Here is a 17,216-nt window from a genome sequence, read left to right as displayed (position 1 = left end):
GAATCTGGAATGCAGCAAGAGGGATGCAACTCATTACCAAAAGCAATCCTAAATAAGATCAACAGCCAATTTCTCATTAGAAACCATGGAGGCCAGGAGGTTGTGAGATGACATAATTAAACAACATCCACTGTCAAGCAAGAATATTATACCTAGCAAAACTGCCATTAAAAAATAAACTTGAAATTAAGACATTACCAAATAAAGAAATGCTGAACAAATTGTTACTAGTAGAACTGATGTATAAGACATGCTAAAAGTTCTCTAGGCTGAAATGAATGGTCATTAGACAGTAACCTGAAGCCATAAAAAGAAATAAAGACACTAGCCAAGGTAAAAACATAGTAATATAAAAGCTAGTATTATTGTACTTTTGGTTTGTAATTCCTCTATTGTACCTCATTTAAAGTGCATACAACAATAATTGTGTAGTTTGTTAATGAGCACACAACATATACAGATGTAATTTGTGAGAATAAGAACATAACAGGTGAAGTGAAAGAGCTGTAGAGTAGCAGATTTTATATGACTAAGCTACTGAAGCAAAGATGGCATTATTAAAACTAGATTCTTAAAATTTCAAGATATTAATTGGAATACCCAGGGAAAACATTAAAACTAGCAAAAAATATTCAGAAAAGGAAATAAGAATGGTACACTAGTAAAAATCAATTAAATACAATGAAGGATATAATTCAAATATGAGAGACACAAGAGATGACACATAAAGCAATAGCAATATAGCAGAAATAGTTTTTCCTTTTTAGTAATTACTTTATATGTAACTCAAAATATGAATAATGATCAATGTAATACACCACATGAAACACCCACATAATCACCTTAACTGATGCAATAAAAGAATATTAAAAATCCAAGATCCTTCCATGATATAAACACTCCACAATTACAAATAGAAAGCATATCTTAATAAAGGGAATTTATTAAAAATAAAAACATGGATAACATTATACTCTATAGTGGAAGACTCAAAGTTTCCCCCTATGATCAGGAAAAAAATAATGATCCATGATTTTATCACTTCTATTCAGTGAGGTGTTAGAAGTTGTAGACAGAACAATTAGGCAAGAAAAAAAAAGTAATCCAAGTATGAAAGAGAAAAGTAAAACTATCTTTACCTGCAAAAGATATGATTTTATAAACAGAAAATCTAAATAATGTACCAAAATAAAACTCACTATAGCTAAGTATCAGATTCTTCAAAGTTAAAGGACAAATTAAAGCATGCAAAAATTGTTGGATTTCTGTATGGTATGAATGAAAGATCCAAAAACAAAATTAAGAAAATTTAATTTAGAAGTTCATCAAAAATAATAAAATACATAGGAATAAATTCAAGCAAGAAAGTGCAAGATTTGAACACTGAAACTTATAAAACATTGATGAAAGAAATTAAAGAACTCTAAAAATGAAAAGATAGTCCATTTTCATGGATTTGAAGATGTATTAAATGGCAGTACTCCCCAGTGATTTACATACTTAATGACATTCCTATCAAAATAACAATGGCCTGTTTTGCAGAAATGGAAAACTTGTACCTAAAATTCATATGGAATTGTGAAGAATCCTGAGTAGCCAAAGCAATTTTGAAAAAACAAGAACAAAATTGGAGTTTTCACACATCACAATTTCAAATTTTACTGCTAAGCTAGAGCAATCAAAACAATGTTGTACTGCACTAATGAAAGACATATAGATAAATGTGATAGTATTGAGGGTACAGAAATAAACCCACATACATATATGTAAGTTTCAAGAAGTATGCCTATACAGTTTGTGGCAGTTTGGTATTGTTATAAATTCCAAAAATAGATACTGGATTGTGTTTGTAAACTGGCCTGTTCCTCTGGGCATATTAGATTGTATTAAATTCAGAGATTTCACTTTTACTTGATTACATTATGATTAGGGCTCTGATTCAGCCATGTCAGTAGGACATTGAGTTTCCATCCCCTTGGTGGGTGGAGATTCACAGAGAAAATGACATGGCAGAAGAGACAGTTTTTAGTTTTGATGCTGGAGCCCTGGGAAGTAAATACACAGAGAAGAACATGGAAAGAGATGGTTCATTAGACCACAGAGGCCCTAGGAAGAAAGATGAACCTGATAATCTACAGGTGACCTTGTGAAGAGAACCAAGCAGCTGAACTCAGAAAGAAATGAACCTCAGGGAGAGAGATGAGCCATATACCAACCTACTTATGAGATAGGAAGAAGTTGGGCCAATGGAGTCTTAAGAGGGAGAAGGAAGGCTGAAACCTTGCAGACATCTGTAACTATCTTGCTCCAAAACATGGCAACAGACTGTGGTGAGGGAAGTAACTTATGCTTTATGGCCTTGTGACTGTAAGCTTTTACCCAAAATAAATACCCTTTATAAAAACTAACAGAGCTCTGGGCCTTTGCATCAGCTGACTAATACACAGTTCAAAGGGGGATAGAAATGATTCTTCAACAAATGGTGCAGGGATAACATCAAAAAAGAATGAAATTGGACCCCTTCCTCACAGCTTATATAAAAGCTACTTAAGGTGGATGAGAGACTCTAATGTCAGCACTTAAACTATAAAACTTTCAGAAAAATGTTTGGGTAAATCTTTGTGACCTTGGATTTGGCAATGGATTGTTAGATGTAGAACCCAAAGAATGAGCAACAAATAAGCAAATAGATAAATTAGACTTCATCATAATTAAAAACTTTCATGCATCAAATACCCTGCCAAAATAGTAAAAAGACAACAAAAAGATTTGGTACAAATATTTGCAAATCATATATAATTGTTACTTAAAAAAACACAAGTCTAACAACCCAATTTAAAATGTGCAAAGGACTTGAATAGGCATTTCTTCAAAAATTATACAAGCAGAAGAGTAAAGGTTAAAGATTGTAAGTCATTAGGTAAATGTAAATAAAAACCACAGTGAGATACCACTTCACATTCACTACCATACCTATATATGAATAACATAAAACTATAATAAAAGGTCTTGGTGAAATGTGGAAAAATTGGAACACTTGTATATTGTTGGTGGGCATATAAAATGGTGCACCCCCAATAGAAAACAGCTTGGCAGTTCCTTAATAGTTAAACATAGAATTATCATATGACCCACCAATTCTATTTCTAGACACTTATCCAAAATAATAACTGAAAACAGGCAATCAAACCAATGTGAATGTCCATAGCAGCACTCTTCACAATAGGCAAAAGATGGAAACAACCTAAATGCCCATCAATGGATGAATGAATAAACAAAATGTGGTATATCCATAGAGTATAATATTATTCAGCCATAAAAACAAGTGAAGTGCTAATACATACTACAACATGAATGAACCTAAAAAACCATTATGCTAAGTAAAAGAAGCCAGACACAAAATAATGCATAGTCTATAAATCAATTTATATGAAATATCCAGAATAGGTAAAAACACAGAGACAGAAAGTAGACTAGACAGTGGCAACAGCTGTGGTGAGGGAAAATGTGGAGAGACTGATTACCTGGTGAAGGCATTTTTTGGAGGAGGTGAAAATGTTTTGGAAGTAGATAGTGATGATGATTGTACAACAATTTAATGTACAAAATGTGACTGAATTGTGCACATGAAAATAGTTAAATGTTGTATGAATATCACAACAATTAAAAAATAAAGCAAAGGGGATATGAAACAGGCACAGTAGAGCAGAAAGCAACGTGAATACTGAGTTAGAGGCAGCGGACTTGGCCTAGTGATTAGAGCATCCATCTACTACATGGGAGTTCCACAGTTCAAACCCAGGCCTCCTTGACCCATATGGAGCTGGTCCATGTGCAGTGCTGATGTGTGCAAGGAGTGCCGTGCCACACAGGGGTGTCCCCTGCATAGGGGAGCTTCACACTCAAGGAGTGCACCCCATAAAGAGAGTCGCCCAGCGCAAAAGAAAGTGCAACCTGCCCAGGAATGGCGCCACACACACAGAGAGCTGACACAAGATGACGCAACAAAAAGGAACACAGATTCCTGTGCCATGGACAACAACAGAAGCAGACAAAGAAGAAGATGCAGCAAATAGACACAGAGAACAGAGAACCAGGGTGGGGGGGGGAAGGGGAGAGAAATAAATAAATAAATAAATCTTTTTAAAAAATACTGAGTTAGAGATGGGAGTGCTGCAGTCACAAGTTAAAAAATGCCACCAGTCACCAGAAGATTGGAAGCCAGGAATGGATTATCCCTTATGCCACCAGAGAGAGGGCAGCCCTTCTGATACCCAGTGAAACTGAATTCAGACTTTTGACTTCCCAAACAATGAGAATAAATGTGTATTATTGTAAGCACCCAAGACTATGTCATTTGTTTACAGGATTCATAGGAAACTAATTCAAAATCTTTGCTGTATTAAATGTTGATTTGTTACTGCAACTATACTGTCCTGACTTGTATAACATATAGTTTTCTGTGGCATGTTTTGTTATATATGCTCTGTTTTGTACAAAAAGAATGAACACTTGGATTCACTTACACTTATGGTTAATCAATTAATTCAAAATATTTTATTGAGCCCCAATATATTCTATGAATGAGGGTTTACTAGCATAAATCAGAAATTGTTCCAGTCAGTAGACAACTTTTATTTGGTCAGGAAGACAAATTAATGAAGAAAACTCACACTAAAATGAATACACAGTAATATATTTTTAGCATAATAAGAAACAGATAACAGAGATAAGAATTTGCAACCTTAATTGTTATTGATGGAGTGGGTCCATGCCAACTTGTTCATTCACTTAATTTCATTAGATACTTTTGGAGCTTTTCTCTGCAACCAAAATTACACTAGATTCTGAGAATACCTAAAACCTAAATCACTTTCTATCTTTGGTCTTGAAGGGTTCATAATTCAGTGTTAGAGATAAATCTGTAACAAAAAGTGCAATATAATTAATAAAGGATTCACTAGTCATATGGAAAATGTTGTCAAAACAGAGGTGGAAGTGAAAAAAAGGATAGGAAAAGAAATGGAAAGAAAAGCAAGTAACATTTTTGAGCACATATTATGTGTCAAGAATTGTGCTAATTTCTGGCTCATTCAGTAACCATTTAATATGGTGCTCTGAGGAAGGCACTGCTTTCCACAAAAGAACTGCCGAGTTTTTAAATAACTTGTCATATGTCACAAATATCAGATGGAATTGAATTCAAATACACTCTATTCTCCCTAAACCCTATGCTAATTTTTTGTATCCCAGCTGTTTTGTTTACATTTGGAGACTGAGATTCATAACAATTGTGGAATGAAATTGTTTTGTAGATATTTGACAGTATTTCTCTTCATATGCCCCCTTACCTCCTACCAACAGCATCAAGATTTTCTGATAAGGATCTCTCTATCTTAGTTAGGGTAAATAATACTAAATGCCATTAAAGCAAGCCCCAAAATCACACTGGATTCACCATGTTGGTTTCTTTTGCTCATGTGTTGTTCACTTGGCTTGTCTATGGTAATTCATACAGTGATTCAGTGATCCAGGTTCTTTCCAATTAGTGGCTAGACCATACCTTGTGAGTTGCATTCTCTCTGACCAATGATAACAAAGAAAGACAGAGTGAGGAAAGGATTACATTGAGTAGGAATTTTGTGGTCCAGGCTAGGAAATAGTACATAAGACTGATAATCACATTTCATTGACAAGAACACATCACATAGCATAACTAACTGGATGAAGCTGAGAAATTAAGTCTCATTATGTGCTCAAGAGGAAAAAGTATATCTTTTGGTAAGCACTGACCAGTGTTTTCATTCTAATGGTTATGATATCAAATATTGATTTACTGTGACACACACATACTATTTCATCCATCCCCACCAGGGAGACAACATGAATTCTATCTAATCACTATAAAAGTTCAATGTCTTGACTATGGAAGGGGTTTACTGAGTCTCTCTAGACAGTCTAAATATGACATTAAGATCCAGCACTTTATGACTTAAACAGAAATATTAGACCATATGACATTCATATCAGTATATACATTTAAACACAATACAGACAACAAGGAAAACATTCCTATTCAAAAAAGGGAAGAATGGAAAACACAAGTTCTGAAATCTTGTTGAATTGGCATTTCATAGTTTCTACAAACCTGGTGATGGAAGATGATCTTTTATAAGATCTTGATATTTCTCCATGGAGAGAAATCCATTTTCCCTGGTTCCTGTGCTAACTTCTCAGATGATTTCTTCTCATCCATTACTCTTTACAACCACTTGTGAAGTATATTAAAGACAAAACTATGTCTAACACAAATTCAACAAAAGCTGTTTTTTCATAAACTTGCAGTAAGGGAAACCTTCTGACATCACTTTCATTTCAGTGGGTTTCAAGGGTATGTGAAATTAAAGTATATTACTGCATAAAAATAAAAAATATGGACACAGTATATAATTGACAATCATTTTATTTAGGTGTGAGTTTGAAGGAGAGACTTTCTAATTGGTCTTCAGCTACATTTGTCAGTCCTTTGTTGGCTGATCTCTAAGCAATCAATCCTTACCTATAGTCAACCCCTAGAAGTGAAACTTAAAAACATAAATAAAAAAATATTAACAGTGACATCAGAGATTTAAAATTATAGTGTATACACATCAAGCTGCTAAAACAATGACCAAGTTAAAAAAAAAACAGCAATAATAATATGCTCTAAATGGAGATCTCAGACTCTAGAATTGCTAAAGCAAATCTAAAACATCCACTTTCACAAGTAATAATGAGAGAGAGAGAGAGAGAGAGAGAGAGAGAGAGAGAGAGAGAGAGAGAGAGAGAGAGAGAGAGAGAAAGTGTGACCCAAATACAGAAACAAAGCAGTCAATCGAAACTGTATTTGAGAGGACCAGCTGTTTGACAAAGACTTCAAAGTATGAAAAGATTTCAAAGAAGCAACAAATATGTTCATGAAGTAAAGGAAACCATGTTTTAAAAAAAGAAAACTAATATGATCATGATTCATCAAATACTGAATAATGATGAAGTGATAGAATCATCATTATTAATAAAAGATTCAAGTAGAAAACCTGAAAAATACAATAACTGAAATAAAATATTCAAAAAAGAGGCTCAAAAGTAGATTTTTATCAGGCACAATAACATATAAGCAAAGAAGAAAATGAATACATAGGATTATAAAAATTGAAGACCAGAAAGAATAAAGACTAAAGACATGAGCCTCAGAGAAATGTGGAACACTCTTAAGACAAACAACAATCAGATAATGGGAGTATCAGAAGGATGGAGAGAATAAAAAAACAGGGCAAACTTGCCTGACAAGAACTACTAATAGAAGTTTTTGCAGCTGAAAGAAAGTGACATCAGATTTTAATTCATATACATGAAAAAGCAAACAGCACTAATTAAAACAGATAATTATAAAAGACTAAATAATTATTTCTCCACCTATCTTAACTTATTTTTTTAATTAAAAAAAATTTAAAGTAGCTTTAGATTACATGAATGATACATAAAAAATACAGGGTGATTCCCATATATTCCACTCTCTCCCTTCCCACAATTACCCCAATTAACAATATCCTTGATTAGTGTGTTATATTGGTCACAATTGGTGAAAACATATAGAAGCATTGCTACTAATCATGGTGAATTTTTCACATTCTAGTTTACACTTCGCACTGCACATTTTTATAGGTTTTGACAAAATGTATAATGACCTATATCTGTCATTGCAATCTAACTCAGAACAATTTCAATGTCCCAAAAATGACTCATGTTACATCTATTCTTCCCTTTCCCTCCCCTCAAAAATTCTGATGACCAATGTCTTTACATCAATGTTACAAGATCTTCTACTGCTAGAATAATGATGTCTACTTTAGTCAATATTTGTATTATGCCTTGTGTTTGTTCATTACTCAATTGTATTTGTCATCCAAAGGGGTGTTTATGCAAAATACCAGAAATCTGTTGGTTTTTATAAAGGGTATTTATTTGGGGTAGAAGTTTACAGTTACCAGGCCATAAAGCATAAGTTACTTCCCTCACCAAAGTCTGTTGCCAAGTGTTGGAGCAAGATGGCTGCTGATGTCTGCCAAAATTTCAGACTTCCTGGGTTCCTCTCTTCCTGGGACTTGTTTATCTCAGAACTCTCTCCTTGTCTCTAGGACTAAGATTTTAACTTTGAGGAATCCACAATATAATTTCATTCTTCTCACCTCTTTTCCATGCAATGTACCACATTTTAAGGCTTTCCACTTTAAGCCCATACCTCATCAAAGTCTGATGTCCAGAAAAAAGTAAAGATTACATTGAGAATGTAGTACCTGGATGAGGATGGACAAAGGACGTTTACAAAGTATGGATCCTCCAGGCATATTAGATTATATTGGATTCAGAGGTTTCACTTTTACTTGATTTAATAATGATTCAGGCTTCAATTGGGCCATGTCAGTAGGACACACTGCAGAGAAGAGAATTCTGAATTTTGAGCTGTAGCCTCAGAAGTAAGAACACAGAGGAGTAGAGCAGTTGAGCCCAGAGAGAATTGAGCCCTGAAGAGAGAAACAGAGTCAGTTGCCTGATAGTCTAAAGCTGGCCTTGTGGAGAGAGGACACAGTGTTTCTCTCTGGGAAGCTAAGCCCAGAGAGTAATGGATCCTCCTTGTCAAAATTGTATTAAAGACATTTGATTTAGTCATCTGTTGCATGAGAACAGCAAGAGAAAAGCAATGCTTATCAAATAAGGTATATCCTATAAGATTAAGTGCTGATTTCTCATCAGAAACCATGGAGACAAGAAAACAGTGGTATGATATATTTAAGATACTACAAGAGAATCTTATATACAGCCAAGAATCTTATATACAGCAAGAGTATCTGTCAAAAATGAGGGCAAGATTAGAATATTCCCAGATAAACAGAAACTGAGAGACTTTCTAAACAAGAGACCAGATTTTCTGGAAAAGCTAAAGGGTGTGCTAGAGCCTGAAAAGAAAAGACATGAGAGAACGGCCTGGAAGAGAGTCCAGAAATGAAGATTATAACAGTAAAAGTGACCAAAAGTATCAAAAGAGTGGGGGGAAATAAAATATGACAAATAAAACTCAAATAGAAAGAAACTTGAAACTCAATGTTAAAAGCCTAGAGACAATTTTGATCTCTTAATAGCTTTCTTGAATGCACTCTAGACCTCTTTGTTCCCCAGACTTTAGACTGGAGATTTTACCATGGGGATGATGATAGCATAGAACACAGATGCCATTTTGTCTGTGTCCATGGAGTGACTAGAGCTGTGCTGGAAGTACATGAAGATGATTGCTGCATAGAAGATGGAGACTGCAGTGAGGTGGGAAGCACAAGTGTCCAAAGCCTTCTGGTATCCCTCAGCTAAGTGCATCTTCAGGATGGTGATAAATATGAACAGGTTAACCAGAAGAGCAAAAAATACATTGAAACTAGATATCAAAATAAGAAACAGCTAACTAATATGTTTATCAGAGAATGTGAGAGCCATGATTGCTGGAACATCACAGAAAAAGTGATGAACTATGTTGGACCTATAGAAAGAGAAACTGAATATATCTCCAATGTGAAAGGAGGCATAAGGAAACCACAGACATAGCTGTGTATGAACAATAGTACACAAACACACGAAGTAATGATGGTGGTGTAATGCAGCATTTTACACACTGCCGCATAGGCCACAGAAGCCAAGAGGTAACTTTCCGCAGTGACAAATGTTACATAAAAGAACCTCTGAACAGTACATGCATGGTAGGAGATGACTTTTTTCCCATGAGGAACCCAGATATGATCTTGGGAGTGACAGCTGAGTAGTAACCAAAGTCCATCAGAGAGAGGTTACTTAGGAGAAAGTAGATGGGTTTGTAGAGCCTAGAGTCTAAGAGAATTGGTACACTCATCTCCAGATTCCCAAATACACTGATGAGGTAAATGAGGGTGAACAAGATAAAGTGTGAGGTCTGCAGTTCTAGGACATCACTTAGACCTACCAGGATGAACTCAGTCACCTGTATACTATTCTCCATTGGAATGACACCATGCCTTCAGTAAAGAGAAATAAAGGAACAGTAAAGTGAACAGAGATTGCACTTAAATAAATACATGTATACTTGGTAATTTTATAATTTCATTATAACAATAATTTGTTCATCAAAGATTGTTTACCAATCTAAAGCATGTATTTGACTAGAATATTTAAAAACAAATTATCTAGATAAGTTAAAAACTCTTGAACCTGAGAGATACTCATAAATCACATGGCCAAATTCCCACTTTTGTACATGAAATCAACATGTGCATAAAGAGGTTATGAAGTTATATGCTTTCAAAAAATACATCTCCAAATCAGATCACCAAAGTCTATTAAAAGCCTACATTATTTACTGCTTACATTCCAGACACTATTCTAGGCAAGATAGACTGTTTAATATGTTTATAAACATTTAATCCTTTCAACAAATATATAAAAGGCTGAGTATTTTCTGCATTTTAGCATGCGTATCAGATGATAGAGCCAAGCATTGAACACAGGTAGATTGGTTACTGAGTTCCACGTTCTTACTGAAGTTTTATTGAATTTAATTTAACACAATTCACATTTATTTACTCTGCCTATTAGACAAGGCTCAAATTTGGGAGTTGCAGAGTGGAGTAAATATTTATATTTGTATATAATGAGATGGAATGGGAGAAGCAGTCAATGTCTGTAAAATCAGCAAAGGCAATTCTGAAGAGAAGGTATGGCATTAGGTTTAAGAACTTGAGATTTGAGAAGAGGTGCATATAGGTTCAAATAGCCCCCACAATTCATTCTTTGAGACACATTGGTCCTAATATAACTTTTTTGATCCTCACTTTTTTGTCTGTAAAATGAACATGGTAATGGAAGCTTCCAAAAGGGATTATTGTAAGAGTTAAAAGAGATAATGTATTAGAAAACAGCACAGAGGTGGGGCAAGTGATGTCTGAATGAATGCACCCTTGTAATCTCTCCTGCAAAAAACTGGCTGAGTGGGGACAGAATTCTGCCTGAGTGAGCTGTTTTGGGAACCCACAGAGCAGGAGGTTTCTGGGCATCAATCTCGAAAGAGTGTGACAAAAGGAGTGATTGCTCAAGGTAAAACCAGGGGTTTCTGGTACTTGCGACCAAAGCTGTGGGAAGGCTGGTAGCTGCAGCATTCCCTGAACACTGCCAGTCACACAGTGGCATTCCTGAGCCCCTTGTTCCCCAAACCTGTGATTCCTGAACCCCACATTCCCTGAGCCCTCATTCCCCCAGCCTGCATTCCCTGAACCCAAAACTCCCTGAATCCCACCATTCCCCTAGCCGTGATTCTTGGACAAACTCTGAGAGTGGGAGGGTTCTGGTGAAGGGTGCAGAGGGGTGCAAGGAGTGTGGGCTCAATGGTCTGGCCTCCCTTTTTGAGCTCAGAGGAGCATGTGGGTTGACGTGGGGAGAGGCTAGGAAGAGATAAGAGGTGAATCAATTAAGGCAGACTGATTTATCTAAATGCCCTGGGATAGGGAAAATTGGTCTGGGAGAAGGTGGAGTCAGCCAATTAAATAGTCCTGTGCAACACATCTAAGCAAGGAGGACATTAAAAAGTGCTTGGTAGGCTTCCAAGATCATATTTACGGTTCCTAGCAAGGTGAGGGTGCTCTCTCAAAGAGAGTGAGAGTCATTTTCTGTGGTGACTTGGTTCACCAGGGTCCTATTTGAATCTTGAGTGGAGGTCTCACATGGTCTTCCTGTTGCCCCAGGAGAGAGAGAAGTGAGGAAGGGAGAATGGGGGAAGGACAGATTCCTAAGCAGTTTATTCAATTGCAAAGAGGACTCCTTGCTTGAGGGCTTAACTGGTTTTGTTTGTTTGTTTTCTTGTCTTTCCTCTTTAACCCCTATCTACCCCACTTTTTTTTCTTTTTTTCTATTAAGTGCTACAGGCAGTGTTTTTTGTTTACTGTGCTTCTTCACACCCCATTTCCTAGTTCTGTAAATACTGATTTTGGCTACCAATGCTATCCCCTTTCTCTACATCTTTCTATCTTCCATCTTCTATTGTTGCTCTTACAATCCATCTCTCTTTTTTTGGCCCCAATTTTTCTGACTTTTTATTTCTAATGCCTCTACTCTGTTTTCTATACTTCATTCACTCTTTATGTTATTGTCCTTTCTTTTCTCTTTTCCTCTCTCCTGATCACACAGGCCTTTTAATTTATTCTATATTCTCTATATTCAGTTCCCATCTCATTGTAGGTACTCCACTTTTTTATTGTTATAAATCTATACAGCTTACATGAGTTTAATATTCATTCTCCTATGTCTTATATGGTTCTTCTGCAAACATTTACTATTACTACTACTACTATACTTTTTCTTTTATTACCTCTTATGTTTTTTTATGGCACTAATCTTTTTCCCTCAAAAGAACTTAGACAACAACAAGGAAATAGAATAAGAAGAACAAAGTGTCAAAGAGAATACATAATACACAACACAAATATAACCTAAATAAAACCCAAGACTAGACAGAGAAGGTAATCAAAAAATCAAACCCATCAAGATAAAATGATGACCTGACAACACCAAAAAAACTACAAACCATACCAATAATCAGGGAGATATGGACCAATCCCATGAACAAACTGAAAACCAGGAGGAGGAGCAGAACATCAAACAATTAATCAAAGCTCTCTAAGCAAATATCATGGGCCAACTTAATGAAGTGAAGGAAGAGATTAAGGATCTTAAGAAAACACTTGGAGAACATACAGAAGAAATTGTAAACATACACAAAAAGATAATGGATATGGAGGTGATGACACAATCCAAGAAATATAAAATACACTGTCTGCAAATAACAGCAGATTTGAAGAAGCAAAGGAAAGAATTAGTGACAACACATCTGAAATCAAACAGATAGTAGAATTGATAGAATAAAAAGATAGAATAAATCCAGCAGGGACTAAGGATCTGAATGACAACACAAAGGATGTAGACATTTGCATTATAGACAACCCAAAAGAAGGGAAGGGAAAGGGGACAGAAGGGATATTGGAGGAAATAATAGCTGAAAACTTCCCAAACCTATTGAGCAGATGGGTGTACATGTCCATGAAGTGGAATTCACCCCAAACAGCATAAATCCCAACAGGCCTATCCAAGATATATACTTGTCCAATTATCCAGTGCTCAAGACAAAGAGAAAATACTGAAGGCAACAAGAAAAAAGAAAACCATCACATACAAGGGAAGCTCAATAATATTAAGTGCTGATTTCTCATCTGAAACCATAGAGGCAAGAAGGCAGTGGTATGACATAGTCAAGGTACTAAAAGAAAAAAAATTCCAGCCAAGAACACTCTATCCAGCAAGTTGGCATTCAGAAATGATGAAGAGTTCAATATTCACAGGTAAACAGAAACTAAGAGATATATCAACAAGAAACCTTTCCTTCAAGAAATTCTAAGGGGAGTTCTGCAGGAGGAGAGAAAAAAAAAAAAACAGGAGGACAAAAAGAGAAATAAAACGACGTATGACATAACACAAATCCAAACAAAATATGGCTAGTGTAAGTAATTCCTTGGGAGTCATAACACTGAATGTGAATGGAATTAACTCACCTGTCAAGAGACATGGATTAGAAGAATGGATATAGAAATATGACCAATCTATATGCTGTTTACAAGAAACCCATCTTAGATCCAGGGATTCAAGGAAGTTGCAGCTGGAAAACAATCTTGCAAGCAAACAGTAACCAAAAAAGGGCAGGAGTAGCTATAGTAATATCAGAAAAATAGATTTTAAATGCAAAAGTATTGTGAGAGACAAAGATGAACACTGAATTTTTGTAAAAGGGGTAATCTTTTCAGGAGAAAGAACAATCATAAACATTTATGCACCTAACTAGGGTGCCTCCAAAATGTGAAGCAAACACTGGAAAAACGAAATGAAGGAATAGGTGCCTCTAAAAATATAGTGGCTGACTTTAATACACCATTATCACCATTAGAGAGAACATCTCAGCAGAGAATAATAAAGAAGGACTTTGAATAATATATTAGAGGATCTGGACCTAATAAACATGTCCAGAACATTATACCCAAATATAGCAGGATATACATTCTTCTCACATGCACATGGATCATTCTCCAACATAGATAACAATGCTAGGCCACAGAGAAAGCCTCACTGAATTCAGAAAGATTGAAATCATACAAAATAATTTTTCTGACCACGGTGGAATGAAGCTGGAAATCTGCAAGGGCCAGAGAACAAGATTAGGGACCAATATATGGAAATTAAGCAACACACTTTTTGACAAACAGTAGATCAAGGAGGAAATCTCAAAAGAAATCAGTAACTATTTTGAAAACAATGAAAGGGACAACACAATGTATCAAAAGTTATGGTACTCAGCAAAAGTTGTAATGAGAGGGAAATTCACGGCCATAAATTCATACATCAAAAAAGAAGAAAGAGCTATAACTGAAGACCTAACTGCACACTTGGAGGAATTAGTTAAAAAACAACAAATTAACCCCTAAGGAAGAAGAAAGTAAGAAATAGCAAAGATCAGAGCAGAACTAAGTGAAATGGAAAATAAGAAAGCACTTGAAAAAATAAACAAAACCAAAAGCTGGTTCTTTGAGAAGATCAATAAAATTGACAAACTCTTAGTTAGACTTACAAAGAAAGAAAGAGAGAAGATGCAAATACACAAAATAAGGAATGAGAAAGGGGGCTGTCACCACTGACCCCAGAGAAATAAAAAGTATCATAAGAGGATGCTTTGAAAAACTATATGCCAAGAGCTGCGTGGCATCATTTTTTTTACAAAGACAACTTAAATTCATACCTTAGCATACCCTCTTCCCTGAATCAATTAAAACGTCTGAGTAAAAAAAAAAAGAACAAAAAACTATATGCCAACAAGAAGGACAATTTAGAGGAAATGAACAAATTCCTAGAAACACATAAGCAGCCTGCATTGACGAAAGAAGAAATTGATGATCTCAACAAACCAATCACAAGTAAAGAGAAGGAATCAGTAATTAAAAACCTCCCAACTAAGAAGAGCCCTGGGCCAGACAGCTTCACAGGTGAATTCTACCAAACATTCCAGAAAGAACTAACACCAATCTTGTTTAAACTCTTTCAAAAAATTGAAATAGAAGTAACATTGCCTAACTCATTCTATGATGCCAATATTACCCTAATACCAAAGCCAAACAAAGACAACACAAGAAAGGAAAATTACAGACCAATCTCTCCAATGAACATAGATGTAAAAATCCTCAACAAAATACTTGTTAATTGTATTCAACAACACATCAAATGAATTAATTATACACCATGACCAAGTGGATTTCATCCCTGGAATGCAAGGATGGTTCAATATAAGAAAACAAATCAATGTAATACACCACATAAACAGATTGAAGGAAAAAAAATCACATGATCATATCTACAGATGCAGAAAAAGCATTTAACAAAATACAGCACCCTTTCTTGATAAAAACACTGCAAAAGAAAGGAATAGAAGGAAACTTTCTGAACATGATAAAGAATATATATGAAAAACTCACAGCTAACATCATTTACAATGGTGAAATCCTAAAATCTTTCCCTCTCAGATCGCGAACAAGATAAGGATGTCCATTATCACCCCTCCTTTTTAATATTGTGAGAAGTACTTGCTCGAGCACTGAGAGAGAATCTAGGCACCTTCAGCCTCTCTTTTTCTTAGTTTAACTTTCAGATCCATATCTGAAGTTATTTCCTTCTCAAAAATTCCTTATTATCTCCATTACTCTCATTCCTTAGTTGAATCACAGAGCTCAAGGGATGATAATTCATGGATCCAAGGTTTATTTTTAGTCTGCATATTTATGCTTGTGACAAGCTCCATATTTATATTTATATTTATATTTTTAATTTAGAGACTTTGAAAGATGTCCATTTTCTGGTAACTACTAGCCTCTACCATCTACCTCCTATCCAGTTTACAACTTATCTGTACACCCTAGTCCCTAAAGACATTTGTATTTGCCAAATTTTAACATACATAATAATATAACCTATAATTTTATCGCCTTAACTATGTTTTATGACTACTAATAAAAGAATTTTAGATATTGCCATATCCCGTATAATCTTCACAATACTGTTGTAAGTTAGTATTATTGTTATTTTACAGATAAGAAAATTGAAATTTGAAAAGTTACATAACTTCCTAAAATTGCATGTCTAAAATTAAAGAAATTCGAGATCAAAACTCAGGTTTTGATGTGGACCATTGACTATGGGGTGCAGTGATGCTCAGAGATGAACTTTACCAGATGCAATGGATGTGTCATGATGATGGGAGAGAGTGTTGCTGTGGGGGGAGTGGGGGGCGGGGGCGGTGGGGTTGAATGGGACCTCATATATTTTTTTTAATGTAATTAAAAAATAATAATAATAAATAAATATTAAAAAAAAAAAAAACTCAGGTCTGGCTAATTTCATAATCTGTGTTCTTAACCACCACACTGTTGGCTTTTCTTGATGTTCAATTAATGATAAAAGTAAGTTTAACATGAGAGTTGGGCATGGATATTAACATTTTCATGAGGACTCATCTTGAGTCTAAGGAATTATCTATTCAAACTGTTGTTCAACTTCTCCTTCAATGACAGGCCAATGAATAAAGACAAGATTAAATTATCACCTATACAGACAGCATATATTCTATGTTATATTTTTGCCCATCCTCTTTAGGAAAGTAGCTTGGTGTTTAAAAGAATCAACATCCTACTGAGGGAAGTATTTTATCATTGGTATTCTATCCAAATAGCATTGTTTCACTAAAATGTGCATAACATCTTATTTTGAGCTTAAATAACTCTTAATAGATGTATCCTCCTTACTGCTTTTACATGTGTTACACAACACATCAAAAATGAGTATGCAGTACAGAAGCTTTCCTCACTCCTGGAGAAAAGGTTCTAGCAAGCCTGAATTTTGAGTCTTAGATCCAAAGCTCTGGTAGGGAAGACTGAATAAATTCTACTGGAGTATCTCTCTGCTGGGTAATTGTTTGAAAAAGTAGACTTGTAATTGTCACTTAACCTATGCTAAGCTCAGCTTCTACATTTGTCGTACAGATATTATATTATCACCACACCTTCATACTTTACACG

The 17,216-nt window shown here is 35.2% G+C and overlaps 1 pseudogene; it reads right to left on the bottom strand.

Annotated features, from left to right (window-relative positions):
• Nucleotides 1–9,144: 9,144 nt before the first annotated feature.
• On the bottom strand, nt 9,145–10,060 carry LOC101444321 (olfactory receptor 5B2-like; annotated as a pseudogene).
• Between the last annotated feature and the right edge of the window lie 7,156 nt (nt 10,061–17,216).

This window comes from Dasypus novemcinctus, chromosome 10 (assembly GCF_030445035.2).
Source record: "Dasypus novemcinctus isolate mDasNov1 chromosome 10, mDasNov1.1.hap2, whole genome shotgun sequence".
Classification (NCBI taxonomy): domain Eukaryota; kingdom Metazoa; phylum Chordata; class Mammalia; order Cingulata; family Dasypodidae; genus Dasypus; species Dasypus novemcinctus.
Note: the sequence above shows the minus strand (reverse complement) of the source record. Positions and strands in the feature narration are given on the sequence as shown.